This window comes from Empidonax traillii, unplaced genomic scaffold (assembly GCF_003031625.1).
Source record: "Empidonax traillii isolate 1590-97213 ecotype Southwest subspecies unplaced genomic scaffold, ASM303162v1 scaffold1651:size103636, whole genome shotgun sequence".
In the NCBI taxonomy this organism is placed as follows: Eukaryota; Metazoa; Chordata; class Aves; order Passeriformes; family Tyrannidae; genus Empidonax; species Empidonax traillii.
The window spans coordinates 31,332-46,953 of NW_020956844.1; the positions used below are offsets into that span (position 1 = coordinate 31,332).

The 15,622-nt window shown below is 45.6% G+C and overlaps 1 pseudogene; it reads right to left on the reverse strand.

Annotated features, from left to right (window-relative positions):
* Window positions 1–15,622, reverse strand: part of LOC114070663 — a 46,368-nt pseudogene that overhangs the window by 4,425 nt on the left and 26,321 nt on the right.

Below are 15,622 nucleotides of genomic sequence, written 5' to 3' on the forward strand. Positions count from 1 at the left end.
CCCACCCTTTAATCCTGAGGTTCATCTGCCGGGGCCAAGCACGCTTGGACGGTGGCAGTGAGGTCCTCAGGACGTAGATGGATTGCCTTATGGGCTAACGAGCTCCATCTGCCCGGGGAGGGGCCCCGACCGGGAATCGAACCCGGGTCTCTGCAGTGACAGTGCAGTGTCTTTTCCCCTAGACCACCGACCTCCGTAGGATAGGACGGTGCCGAAGGGATGGGGGCGGGTTCGTTCCCGCCCCTCATGACAGAGCTGGAGGGTCCTGTGTCAGCCGGGGCGTGGACTCTGGCTGTAGACACCGCCCCCGCTCCTCCTCCCGCAGTGCTGAGATTCGAACCTCCCACCCCCGTTGCCACGGTAACCGCACCTGCGCCTGGCACTACTGGAATGGCCCAGGAGGGAGCTAGTGCAGCCCCCTTGTGACCGAGAGGGCACGTGACTCCGGTTAGGACCGGTCCCACCCCCAGAGCCCAGGAGGGAGCCAGTGCCGTGCCCTCGTAACCGAGAGGACCTGCAGCCCCGGCCAGGACCGGCCCCGCAGTGCAGGGAAGGGTTACAGCCCCCGCCCTGACACCGGCAGAGCTCGCAGCTCCAGACGGGACCGGCCTCCCGGCTCCAGAAGGGGCTACTGCCCCCCGATCACTGACACCTAGGGAGCTCGCAGCTTCAGACAGGACCGGCTCCGCGGTCTCGGAAGGGGCCGATTCGGCTGCTCCAGGAGGGGTCGTCGCCGGTCCCACCGGCGCCGACTCCGCAGGTCTTGCAGCCTTGAGGTCTAAGCCTTCTGCTCCCACAGTAACTGAGCCTGCACTGCCAGTAGCGGCCCCGACGGGTGTCGCCGCCCCCCCGCCACTATCGGCAGAGCCCGCGGCTCCAGTCAGGACTGGCGCTGCCGGTCCGGCCGGTGCCAGAGCCCCCGTTGCAGCCGGGTCAGGGGCCGCCCCCGCCCCTGCCGCTCCCGCGCCGGCCGACATAGCCGGCCCCGCGGGTTCCGGAGCACTAACAGCAGTTCCCTGGGCCCCCGCTCCTCCTAGAGCGGTTCCAGCCTGTCCGTCTACACTACCTGAGACCCCTGAAGCAATTGGACCCGGCACTGCAGGTCCAGCTGGCCCCGCCGAGCCGGCAGGACTCGCCCCAGGGGCTACCTCCGCTCCTGATGGACCTACGCCCGCCGCGCCCGCAGCCTGAGCCAAAGGCGGGGGCGGGCTTCCTATTCTCATATTTGGGGGAATTAAAAGGTCCAGATCTTCATCTCTAGGGCTTTCAAAAATAATTTCCTCCTCAGGATCATGTTTAGCACGATTTTTCTTTTTCTTTTTCTCCTCTAATGCCATTTCTGTGAGTTCTGCTTCTATTTTAACTTTGTCCTTTTTATATGCCTTTCTCAATTTCGAACGGGTTAAGAAAAGGTAGAATAAATCTGCATAACGCAACTCCGACCACATTTCCTCCTTATGAAGGATTGTCATAAGATGAAACACTGTATTTGCCTTAAAAGAGCCAAATTTCAGCCAGGCTATTCCTCTAATTTGTCCAGTATAGGGCCAAACATCCATAGAGAGTCTAACTAACTCCCGCCTTTTCAAAGATGTCTCAGGGCCAGTTAAATCATCCCAATACCGTAAAACCAAAGCAAGAGGGGTTCCCTCTGGAATCTCCTCTTTAGCTTGTGTACATCCCATGTTAACAAACAACACACGAGAAAAACAACAGATCTAGCTTAGAACTCACAGCCACACACATACACACTGCAGACTTTGTATCCAATCCAGACACTACCAGATTCAGGCAGAAACACAGAGTTTCAACCAGGGGAGGCGTCCCCCCCCTCTCCGGCCACACCTGGCCAACACGAAACCCGAAATCCTCCTGCCTGCCCTAACTAAAACTTTCCGGGCAGTTCCACTGCCCACTCCGGTAAAAATCCCTTTGACAACAGACTGGGAAAACGCTGACTTTTTGGGCCCAAGTCCAAGTTTCCCTTCCCAGTCTCACCGTATTCCCTAGCCCTGGGGAAACTCTTTCCCACAGCTGCTAATTAAACTTCTCTAGGAGTTTTGTTCTTTATCTTACCTCCTCTGCATGCGGTTCCGAGAAGCTGGGCCCCCCAAGATCAGAGCAGGAATTCTTCAAGATATGCCAGTTGGAAAAGAAATCCCTGCAAAACGGAATATCGATCCAGAGGAGTCACAGGTCTCGATTCCCCGTACGGAGTCACCAAAACTGTTGCCTAAATGGTTGTGGGGAAAAAAAGACTCCAAGCCAAATTAGGTAGGAGATAAGATAAGGATACAAAGGCTTTAATGAGCCCCCAGGCTTTCTGGAATACCTCCGGCGCGTGCTCCCGAAATACAGATGTTCACAGTTTTTATAATGATTTTTACTGTCCAGCTATCACCCAGGTTCTGCCCCCGCCACGCCTCTTGGGAATTGGGTCTGGGGGCGTTTTGGGACCCCCTCTTCTTCATCTTCATCTTCCTCAGAGCACGTAATGTCCTTGGAGGCCTTCCAGAATTCTAGGCCTGTAGGTTGTTGGGTCTATGGCTGTATCTTCTTCCGTAGGGTTAGGGTGTTTTTCTACAATACTACCTTGAAAAAGAGACTAAACAGGCTGTGGAATTTAGGGAATTGATATGAAAATGGGTAACAGGGGTTTGAGCTGGTGTGTTAAGGGTAGAGGGATAACATGCTGCTACTCTAAAATCGACATTTACTACATAACTACTTCTAAGATCTACAAAAATTTAAAAAAAATCAAAACATCAAAACTCCAAGGTATCACTTGGGAGAGGTCCTTTGATTTGAGAGGCATGCGTCCATCCCCGTTCTGCAGTTCAAACAGCAATTTACGTAGTAAGTAAAACAAGAAAAGGCCCTTCCCACCTGGGGGTAAGAGAAGACTCCTTCCAGGCTTTAATTAATACCATGTCTCCTGGTTTCACAGAATGTATAGATATGTCCAGGGGGGGGTCTCTGCACCACCATTCCTTTCTTTCTCAAATGCTCTCTTCTTCTCATTAGCTGAACTATGTACAGGTTAATGTTATCTTTGTCTAAAGTAGGATAGTCTGCCAGACATTCCATATCATAAGGCATACCATACAACATTTCAAACAGGGAGATTCCTGTGTCAGTCCAGGGCTGAGTCAGGATATTCAATAGGGCAACTGGTAAGCGTTTTACCCAAGACATTTTAGTTTCAATTATTAGTTTAGTTAACTACTTCTTTATTTCTCCATTCATTCGCTCTACTTTCCCAGAACTCTGGGGATGCCAAGGGGTGTGATATTCCCACCTCGTTCCAAAAGGGGCCAGGGCCTCTTTCACTATTTTGGATACAAAGTGGGGGCCTCTATCTGAATCAGTAGTTTCAACATTTCCATACCGGGGAATAATAAGTTCCAGGAGTACCTTCACCACCGTGTTGGTCATTGCCCAGGCAGTGGGGAAGGCCTCCATGTAATGGGTAAGATGATCAACTAATACAAGGAAGTGTGTCCAACCTTGCGAAGGTCAGTAAAGTCTATTTGTATCTTGGCAAAGGGCCTATGTGCCAGTTCTCGTCTCCCCTGTACCCGTTCCCTAAGGTGTTGTTTGTTAATCTTCTGACACGTTAGACACCCTTTTACAATCCCTTTGGCTACATTATAAATTCCAATACACATATATTTGGTTGCAAACTGGTCAACTAACACCTGGACACCCCAATGTGTTTTTGAGTGTATGCTTTTCATTATCCTCCATGCTAGGGCTTTCGGTAGTATCTGTCTCCCATCGGGCAATTCCCATTTATCTTGTTTCTCCACAACTCCCATCTCTCCTAATTTCTCCATCTCTTGCTTATTAAATTGTGGACATAAATATTTTGTTGTCCCTTCAGTTGTTGTTGGAAAAACAGTCATAGGTAGCAAGGCTGCTGCCTTAGCTTCCTGATCTGCCAAGTTGTTTCCTCGAATTTCGGGGGTTATTCCCCATTGATGACCTCGGACGTGTACCACTGCTATCCGGTCAGGCCTCCTTAATGCTTGTAAGGTTCTTACAATGAGTTCTTTGTGAATTAGGCCTTTTCCTTGGGAATTAATTAATCCTCTTTCCTCCCAAATTTTCCCGAAAGTATGAACCACTCCATATGCATATTTTGAGTCTGTATACACTGTACCCTTTTTATCTTTTAAGAGCTCTAATGCCCTAAGTACCGCATACAGCTCACAAGCCTGCACCGACCAGCTGGGGCTAAGTGATCTCAATTCTCTCACCTTAAAACTATTTCCATCTACTATTGCGTATCCTGATTTCCTTTCCCTTTCCACCACTCGAGATGATCCATCAGCAAACAGTTTTTCTCCCTCCCCTAATTCTACCCCTTCCAAGTCTGGTCTAATTTTCGTCTGGATCTCAATCTCCTGGAGACAATCATGGGTAAATTCTGCCTCCGGACTCCCATATAAAAATTGTGCTGGATTTTGCAACCTAGTGGTCTCAATTTCTAATTTAGGAGAGTGTACTAATATCCCCTCATACTTTAGGAGCCTAGCATCGGTAATCCATTTCTCAACTTTCTGATGGAGGACTCCTTGAATGTTGTGGGGAGAAAATACTTTTAACTCACTCCCGAATGTTATCTTATTCGCTTCTTCTACTATTAAAGCCCCAGCCACAATTACTTGTAAACAGGTAGACCATCCCCTGCTAACTGGGTCTAATAGCTTAGAAATATATCCTACCAGTTTCTTCTTCCCTGCCCACTCCTGGGTCAGGACTCCATAAGCTGTCCCTTCTTCAGTTGCTACAAACAGATAAAAAGGCCTCTTTATGTCAGGCAAGCTTAAAACAGGGGCATTTACTAGATCAGCTTTAAGACTGTCCAGTTTTTCTTCATCTTCCTGGGTCCATTTAAGCAACCCATCCATAGTTAATTTTTGATACAGAAATCACACCTTTGCACTAAAATTTTCAATCCATTGTCTACAATATCCAAATAATCCCAGTAACTGTCTGACCTGCCGTTTGCTTTTTGAGACCTTTAGGGATAAAATCCTGTTTATTCTTTTGGGATCTAGTTTCTTAGTCCCTTTGCTTATCCAATGTCCAAGATACTTTACTTCTTCTTCTACAAATTGTAATTTTGATCTGGACACTTTAAGGTCTTGAACACTCAGAAAGTTCAATAGCCTTATACTTTCCTTTCTTACCGCCTCTTGGTTTTCCCCTGCCAACAACAAATCATCCACATACTGCACCAACACTACTTCATTCTGCAAATGATATTCTCGAAGGATTCATTCCAGAGCCTGTCCGAATAAATTCAGAGACTCCGTGAACCCCTGGGGGAGCACAGTCCACCTCAATTGCTGCTTCCTAAACGTATCTGGATCCTCCCATTCAAACGCAAAATAGTCTCTGCACTCTTGCTTAAGGGGGCATGTCCAAAATGCATCCTTAAACTCTATTACGCTATACCATTGATTCTCTGGACCAAGTTGGCTTAGCAGGGTGTGTGGATTTGCAACTACTGGGAAGCGACTTACGATCTGTTTATTAATTTCTCTCAAATCATGTACCAGTCTATAGCTCCCATCTGCCTTCTTCACAGGTAGAATGAGAGTGTTGAAGGGGGACATGCAGGGTTCTAGTAACCCTTTCTTTAATAGTCGCTTAATCTCAGGTTTTAACCCCTTCCTCCCTTCACTAGACAAAGGATACTGTTTAACCCTTACTGGGATTTCAGGGTTCTTAATAACTACTTCAAATGGCTCAATATCCAGCCTGCCAACAGTTTCAGGGCTATACCATATTCTGGATTAATTTGTTTTTTGTCCACCTCTGTGAGAGCACATAACTTGACCTTCAGTTCCCACTCCTCTACCTCTACTTTAATCCCTAATTCTATAATCAAATCTCTCCCCAATAAATTATATTCCGCCTCAGGCACCAGTAACAGGGTCCCAATCCCATATTTACAGTTTGATTCTATGGACACATTCTTTATTACAGGGACTTTGAAGGGTTCTCCCTTCGCCTCGATTACATTAACTTTTTCCTTGGATATTTCACACCCCGGGGGCAAAGACTGTACAGTAGACCTTTCAGCCCCCATGTCTACAAGAAAGGTCAGCCTTTGGCGCTGAGGACCCACTTTTAGAGTTATCAAGGGCTCTTTCTTTCCTGGGGTCCTCAGCACATAGAGCCTCTGACCCCGCTAATCTTCTAGGAATGCTTTCTCATCCTGGATCCTCTTTTTACATTCTTTCTTCATGTGTCCTCTCTTCTTGCAATAAAAACATTCCACCGCTTTTCTTTCTTTTCTCTTGACTTTCTCATTATCCGGTTTGCTGGGTCTGTCATGTTTTCTTACTGTCCCCTTCTGCTCTTCCCGAACTGTAGCAACCAGTAATCTAGTCTGCCGTTTACTTTCCTCCTCTTGCCTAACATACACCTTCTGTGCCTCCCTCAGCAATTCATCCAGCCCGTGATCCTGCCAATCCTCAATCTTCTCCAATTTCTTTCTGATATCTACCCAGGACTTTGCTACAAATTGAGTTCTCAGCAATGCCTGCCCTGTAGGGATGGCCGGGTCCACCTCCAAATATAGCTAGAAGCTCTTTCTCAACCTCTCAAGCCACTCTGTCAGTGTCTCATCTTTCTTTTGTTGTTCACTAAAAACCTTATTAATATTTTGGCCCCGGGGAACAGATTCTCGTATCCCTTGAATTATAATGGTTCTTAAATCTGCCATATTATTTCTATGAGCGGGATCCTGGTTATTCCAGTTTGGCTTGTTTAAAGGCCATTTTGATCCGCCGCTGGATCAGACTGATGCTGCTGATCCCACACTCTCATTCCAGCCCGCCTGATCATATCTCTCTCTTCCACTGTGAACAAGATGTTCAGTATAGCTTGCAATTCATCCCATGTATACAGGTTTGGCCCCAAGAATTGATCTAATCTTTCCCCTACCCCTATGGGGTCATCCAGCAAATTCCCCATTTCTTTCTTAAATTTTCTCACATCTCCCATATTCAGGGGAACCCCCACATATCCTGTTCCTAGTCCTTCCTGCCCATCCCCCCAGGGACCAACATCTCCCGAAGAGGAAAGAGTTTTCCCTCCCCCTCCCTTGCCTTGTTTCGTGTGGACCTTGTGATGGTTCGGACTTGGCTCCCTGCCAAATGCGCAAACCCTCAGCAGCAATTCCCCCCCCAACACACACACATTCTTCCCCCAGGGCAAAGAACTATGCAAATTGAAAAAAACCAAAATCAAACTAGTTATATAACAGTATATATTTTATGTTATATTACAGTTATATACAGTTAAGATGCTATATGCACAGCAAAAGGTAATCCAAACACCCCTGAAGGGATAGGGAAAGGGGAAAAGGAACAAAAGGAGACAAAAAAGGGACACCGAGCAGATATACGCAATCAAACCTGAGAACTAGTAAAATAACTAGTAAAACAAATCTCACCACGTCCCTTAGAAAAGCAGGATTGGCAGACACGGTCAGCACTCTCCAACCTACTGCGTGGCAGACCAGCAGTCAGTGCAGGCCTCAACCTCTAGATAAGCGAGACCAACGCAAGGACCCACTGCTCCTGAACCTCACTGGAAGAGAAGAGAGCAAAGGCCTCTCCTCCCTTCTTATTTATACCCTGGTTTACATAAAAATTGTATGGAATGCTGGGAACACTGCTCCTTCCTTGGTTACAAACTGATCACCAAGGAAGACCTAGATTAAAACCACCACAGACCTCCTTGGAGGGGGTGCTGGGATTGGGAGATCAGACTCTGAATCCGAATTTCCCTGGGCTTGGAGTGCTTCCGGCTCCTGCAGTGGATTCTGTGGTGGTAAAGCCTGAGGGGTGTAAGGGGGGGGGCAAAGGGGGTCTTCATTTTCTGTCCGGGATTTATCTGACCTCTTCTCCTTTAAAGCAAACAAGAATGCCTGTTTCCCAGGTTGAGGAATCCATAATGCAGCATACTCACTTTCTTTAGGACTGGCTGGGGGTTCTTTATTGTTTATCCATATATTCAATTGTTGACACACCCAGTCCTCAGAGGACCCAAACACGGGCCAAATTACATGAGGATTAGAAAGGGGCTCTCCTTCCCATACTTCAATACAATAATTAATCATTTTCTCCTTGACTTTACCCTTCTTTCTGGGTGAACTGTCCCAGTGTTTTATCATCAACCCTAGTGGACTTTTGGGTGGTATATCTGGTAACTTATCCAGTTTGCCTCCCCCACTTCTGGTTGATTTTTCTCGCAACTTATCCTCCACCTCCCCCATGGATCCAGAGGGCTTGCTTTTCCTCTGTCCCATCTTCCGAGGTGCCTTGACTCTCACACACACTCACTTCCTCTTGGTCGTGACTCACTCCCTCACGGGCTACGAGAAATGCACTAATGGAGGCTCTGCACTCACTTGGTCTCAAAGAGACCTCTCACACAGTCGCACTCCAGTATTACCACCCCAACCAAACGGATCGCCCTTATATTCACCCACTCCTGGGTCTTTGTTTGGTCTTCATGCACAAAATTTAAGGGGTCCTGCAGGTTCTTTTGCCCATTTATCGTAATTCGGAATGGTTCGTGGATCCAGGGTTTAGTGGCGGCACCCTCCAAAACAGGGCTATCCGGAGATAGGGTGCCTCCCTGCTTGCAGGGGTCCACACCAAAAAGACCCTATCCTATTCACGGCACCAAGATTGTTATAAATGCTCGCAACAATAAATCAGAGAAGCCAATCTATATTATTAAAAGTAAATTTATTAGCAAACAATAAATGAGCAAAAACAGGGGATGTTGCTGAGCCAGAGGGTGGGGACTGCCTGAGGGACTGTATTTTTAATGATTGGTATATCACGCTTTGTGATTTTTTGAGGGGGGTTATTAACTAAGGCAGGCAATGTCTTTTCAGGGTTATAAAGTGTTACTTGTCCAAAGGTGCAAGGTCCTCCAACTGCCTCTTAAGGGATTGATTTCCATACCCGGAATCCACAGATATGGAACACCCCTTTAGGAGGGCAACAGACAGTGAGGGAGATTCAATTTTAAAGGGTATTTTTTTCCTTGCACCGGAACTCAAAACTAGAATAGGCTCCATAAGATATTACATCGAATTGCTTTTTATTTTTCCCCTCCTTTTTTTGCATAAAAATAGAAACAGTGGGATGAGGGGAGGTTGCCTAAAATTTCTAGCTCTTCGGGATAGTTGTTAGGAGACTGCAAAATGGTTTTGGGGTTTGGGGAAGCAAGGCACACCTTGGTTTTCATTTCTGTCAAGACCATTACACCATATGGAAAATTGATCTTGGAATTTAGACCATTTTTTAGAGGACCAAGGCATTGCAAGTAAATATGTTTTTAATGGGTTAGAGGGATCTGAAACTGAAAGGTACAATGAATTGGTATTTAAAGATTTAGCCAGGGAAAACCATCTGTTTGTATGCTCAGTTGCAACCCAATCTGGCAGGGGAGGCGTGAGAGAAGGCAGGTATGACATGACGATCTGATGGCTCAGGGTGATGATGATGATGGAGATCATGGTGGTGACTACTCGCTGTTGTAGAATTTCACCAGGCGTGATGGAACCCACTTAGGACCAGAACCTGTAGAGACACAAACATGCCCCCTTTCCCAGGTAATAAGGGGAACAGGGCCAACCCATTCACCTGTTATAAGATCTTTATAAGTAACCTTGACATGGGTACTGATTTGGTTACTGTGTGCTTTAAAATGCCTTTCTGTGGGAGATGTGTCTTGTTCTAATCTATTTAAGAAATTGACAACATATAATGCCTTATTTAATTTTTCTTGTGGGGTAAGTCCAATTGTGTTATTCTGGTTTTTTGTTTACATATTTTTGAGGGTCTGATGAACCCATTCTACCACTGCTTGACCAGTGGGAGAGTGAGGGATCCCGGTGACATGGGAGATACTCCACTAATTGAAGAATTCTTTTGAAGAGTTAGAGGTGTAAGCTGGTCCATTATCTGTTTTTATGGTTTTGGGGATGCCAAAGACTGATATTGCAGACATAAAGTGCTTTTTTCCATCTCAAGCCTTCTCTCCTGCCTGAGCTGTTGCCACAATGGCACCAGAACACGTCAATAGACACATGGATATATTTTTATTTTCCAAAGGGTGAATAATGTGTTATTGTATCAGGGATTGTTGATATTTTTTGGTCTGTGTTTGGCCCAGACACTTGCAAAAGTTTTGTTCTTTGCCTGACAAGCTCACTGATAAATGGGAGCTTTGTCCTTGGAGAGACAGTTTCTTGTATAAACTGTTTTGATTGGTGTTCTGTGATTGGCTTGTGGTCTGTAGAGGACATTTGAAGGAGAAACTGAAGAGGAGAAGATGAAGTAAAGCCCCCAGACCCAAATAGATAAGACCCCTTGAGTTAAACACTGCATGCATTATGGGATTCACGCGTGTGCTGAAAGGGTACACTTATGTAACCAAGGGGGCAGACTGAAAACCTCTGTCTGGGCAGTACTGGCCACACCTGCCTGGACAGACACAATCAATTAATGGTATAAAAGCAGTCAGCTGGGTTTTTGTGAGGAATTTTTGCTTCACACGAAGGACCACTTGTCTATAGTGGGGATGCCTGCACGTGTGAGCCATCACCCCTCCAAAAGACGCAGTTGCTGCAGAGGATTATATGATATTTGGAGTGGGTAAGATAGCTTCATTTTTGGCACCTGCGTGAGTAGGGTGTCTCATTCTCTTATTTTTCTCTTTCTCTCAGTTTTCCCATTTACTTGGCCACTTTTGTAATAAATATTGGGTTGAGCTCTCAGCAGTGTCTTGGTTTTCAATCTTGTCATCCTTCAAACTCACCCTGTTACAGCTATGTCTGACTGCCAGATGTCCAGAGGGTTAATCCCTCGAGGGTTTACCCCCTCAGATGGTAGAGGAGTGAGTCTCTAGCAGTCAGAGTATGCAGAAATAATTGTTCTAGTTTGTGGTAGGGTAATGTTAAACGATTTTTTAAGGGATTTTGCATTTTGGTGAAAAAAGCTATGGGACAGCTTTGCTTTTTCAAAATTGTTTGGTACCACTGCAGTTTGTGCCAGATGCTCTGTATTAGCAATTTGGTTTGCAACCCAATTTCCTGCTGTGATGGGCCCTGGGAGAGAAGTATGAGAGCGAATATGGATGATATGGACTTTATGTTTACGATGCCCAATCTCATAAAGTAATAATTTGAACATATGAGCCAATTGTAATTGAGAAATATCTTTTATGCATGAATTTTTAATTCGCTGGACTACGAATTTCAATTCGTCCTGATGACATAGGCCAAATCAGAAACAATATTCAAGGGCTCTGGAAATAGCTGAAAAGCTCGTATGACTGCAGAGAGTTCTGCTATTTGAGAGAAACCTTTTACCTTGTGCTTGTCAAATACCCACTCTCCTGCTTCAAACCAGGTGACTACAGCATTGGACATTTTTCCTGAGCCATCTGTGAAAACAGTTCTAGCACTTGTTAGTGGAACAGGTGAATAATTATGTGTTAGTTCTGGTTGTGTTAGGGTTAGCATCTGTAAAACAGGAATAGACAGAAGGTGAACTGAAAATTGACCTCTGTAATCAGCAATGGCTAGCTGAAAATCAGAGCTATGAATTTGCAATTGAGTTAGTTGAACAGTAGACATAGGAAAATAAATAACATCTGGATCCTTCCCCAAGAGTTCCCAAAGCCGCAATCTGCTTTTGTGGCAGACTTTGGAGAGCATCTCAGGATACGTAGTGATGAATTTGGAAAACTGGAAACTTAAGAAAACCCATTCCCATAACAGAAAGTTTTTGCCCTTTAGGTCAAGTTATCCTATTACAGCATAATGTTGTCTGATACCCTTAAAAATTACTACAACAACAGGTAACCCACAGACTTTTCTCTTACTTTGACAGGAACTCAGTCTCTGATTTATTTCCTTTAGCACTGCTATGTCGTATTAAATACGAGGACGGCCATGTAAATAAAACTGGGCACTTAGATGATGATGGCCTAAATTCAACTTTTATTCTTCATCCTGAATATTACATTGTCTTCACACAGCAGTACTCACACACTGTCTCCTAGAATCTTACATACTAACACTATTCTTAGTTCTATTATCTATATTTACCACTAGCCTTCACATATGATTGGATGTTCACCTCTTATTTACATTCTTTCTCCCATGGTCAGGCTGCACGGCCTTGCTGCATCCTCCGACACTGCTAAGGCTTCTGGTGTTAAGCATCGAGGGGGAGGTTAGGTCTGCCTCCCCTTTCAGGAGCTGAAACAGTGGCTTCAGGGCATCTGTTGTTACCCCTAGGAGAGGTCTAACCCAAATAATTAACTCTAGAAGAGACTGCAAATCATTTAAGGTGTGAATATTAGTTGGTAAAGTGACAGTTTGGGGTTGAATAGTGGTGTTATTGATTTGAAATCCAAGGTATTTCCAGGGAACTGTTAGTTGTTCTTTTCCAGGTGCCACTTCAAGGCCATGTGTCAAAAGTGCAGCTTTTACAGACAGATGTACTTGTTTGAGCTGTCCCTCGGATTCCGCTGCCAGCAAGATATCGTCCATGTAAATGGTAAACGATGGTATCTGGAAAATGTAGACGGACTGGTGACAACACGTCTGCGATGACTCTCTGGCAAATAGAATCCTCATACCTTGAGGAAGAACAGTCCAATTATAACAACGAGAAGGTTCCGTTGCATTGGTGGAAGGCACTGTAAACTCAAACCTGCGAGAGTCTTTAGGATTTAACAGGATGTTAAAGAAACAGTCCTTGATATCAATAATAACAATAGACCAATTAGAGGGTATCATAGCTGGTGAGGAAAGTCCTGGTAGGAGAGCTCCCATAGGCTCTATTATTTTATTAAGTTAAGGTGTGTAGCAGCCTCCACTGGACTTCTGTATGGTGAAAATGGGAAAATTCCAGGGGCTATCAGTTGGCACAGTATCTACTTTTGCTAGTTGTTCATCTACCAACAAGTTAATTTGCTGCAGTTTTCCTCCCTTTAGGGGCCACTGGGATACACAGATGGGCTCGTCAGAGAGCCATGTGAGGGTGGGAGACTGCGATCCTCCAGTGGCCTCAAAGCTAAATTTGAGGTAGTGAGGTGCATATCCCATTGCCCTATGATATCCCTTCCCCAGTGGGTCATTGGAATATTAAGGACATATGGCCTTGTTGAAGCAGTTTTACCTTTTAGTCCTTCGATCAGTAAAGTGCAGACACTTTGGAGTGGTGATTGAACTCCTTCTACCCCTTTGATGTTGATGCAGGGCTTCATAGTGGTCCACTCCTTCGGCCAGTCAGTCTCGGAGAAGATTGTGACGTCTACTTCTGTATCTATGAGACCTTTAACTTGATTACATTGGTTAGTGCTGGGAAAAAACACAGAACAGGTTAGCATTGGCCTATTGAGTAAAATGGATTGTGTCCACTGGACCAGAGGCATAGAGTCCAAAGCGTTTTCCCCCACATCAATGAGGGTTAATATGGTAGTAGGTGTATCTGTGTCTAGCTCCACAGGTGGAAACAGAGCTTTTACAGTCACTTCTATTACCTTAGGGTTGTCTACAGTCACTGATTGTGGTATAACTGTTAAACCTGTATCAATAGATGTAGCAGTCCCAGTCAGGATGTGCTTTCCAGCAGGTACTAGTAGATCACTTGTTGGTTTCATGAGAGATGTTTGGTAGTTGTCACTGCTTATTGGGACTGGGTGGGGAGATGCCAACTCCACCCTAGAGACACTTGCTCTGGGTTTCTGTCCGGGATCCAGGGGAGCGGTTGGGCATGGTTTGTTTGTGGGGCATTTTATATCATAGCGCTGCCTCGAGTGCTCAGTTCCCCATTTCCCGGAATCGAGGCCAGCTTTTGTGCAGTTGTCAGTGAAAGTGGTCTCCCCTCTTTATCAAAGAGTAGCCTACAGCCACTTGCCCAATGTAATCCCTTTTTGCATCGGGGACACAAGCTAGGTGGTACTGTAGGGGCTCTCATCAGGTGAGGGCAGTTCTTTTTAAAATGTCCTGTTTGTTTGCAGTGATGACAGGTAGCAGCTTTTTGCTGTTGTTGCACTGCCATGGCTTCAGTTGGTAGGGATTTCTTGTATGTATTACATCCCACGTCACGGCATGCCTTAACCATGTCCATAGGAGTTGGATCTTTGAGTGCCCTTAATATTCACTGACACTCCTCATAAGCTTGTTCTACTGCCAATTTTAGAAACATTGAATCTTGAGCCTCTGGATGCTTAAACTGTTTTGAGAGAGCATCATTTAATCTCTGCAAAGTCCATAAAAGGCTCCGTTGGTTTTTGGTGGATTTTGGTATAGGACTGTGTTATCTCAGATGCCTCAGCAATGCTTCGAATTGCTTCAAAAACCAAAACCTTTGATATTTGCAAATCGTTTAAAGGAATTGTGGCTTGAGATTGGTAGGAGTCATATGGTTCAACTCCAAACATCATATTAATTGTATTTGCAGTTGGGATACCTGTGGTGTTAAAGGTTTGTTCTGCAGGCTTTTGAGTTAGAGTTTTCCACTCTTGAAAAAACAGAGTGTTTTGCATTTTCATGAAAAAAGCTTCTGCCAGCATTTTTATATAATTTGGGGTGAGATTGTATGCTCCAAATAACGATCTTAAAACCCCAATTGCATAAGGTGAATTGAGTCCCTAATCAGCAATAGTTTTTTTTATATCCTTAAGCACCAGGAGTGGCAGTGGTTCCCAGTGAGGACCACAGTTGGGTTGGCAGAAAACAGGGTATGCTTTGTTTAAGTCCAGTTCATCCACAGCTGTTGCTTGTTGTATAGTGTAAACCCCCTATTTTTTTAGAGCTTCAGCCCCAGTGATATTGAGTTCATGGGCACAGCCATCTTGGCAGGTTGCCACTTCCAGAAGACCAGAAGTGGGCGGGGCTAGCAGGGTTGGTCTGCCTTCTGGAGGACCAGAAGAACTCGATGATACAGCAGGCAGTACAGCGCCATCTAGCTGCGCGGCGGAATAAGTGGAAGCACTCAGTGGTACTGCAAGAAAGGCAGTGCCCCCTGGTGGTGGCCCTGGGGAAATAGCCCAGTTCTGTGGTACAGGCTGTTGCTGGCTGCTGCCCGTTTGAGCAGAGGGAGAGTGGTCAAGGTGGCAACGAGGCAGGGGCCATTTTGGGGTCAGGGGGGTGAGGTGGCCGCTCCATGCTGTGTCTGTAATGGCAGTACAGGAGCTGAATTTTCTTGCCCTGCAGATGTTCCTGAAGCTGAACTCGTGCATCAACCGGAACCCTGCTCTGTTCCCACATCCCCAGCCACAGATTTTTTTATTTGAATTTTTATCTAACAGACTTAAAATCAATCACCACGCAATAGCGGCTTGGGACACCAGGGAGTCATTTGTGTGGCTTTCCACAGGCCTGAAAACAGCCTACGGTCCTACACACCAGGTTCAAAGCCCTCTACTCAGTACAGATGGCCAAACTATTCTCACAGATAAAGTTTCCATTTTGAATCGATGGTCCGAACACTTCCAGACTCTCTTCAGTACTAGCCGTGTAGTTCAGGACTCAGCAATGCAGTTCATTTCACAACAACCAGTGAAA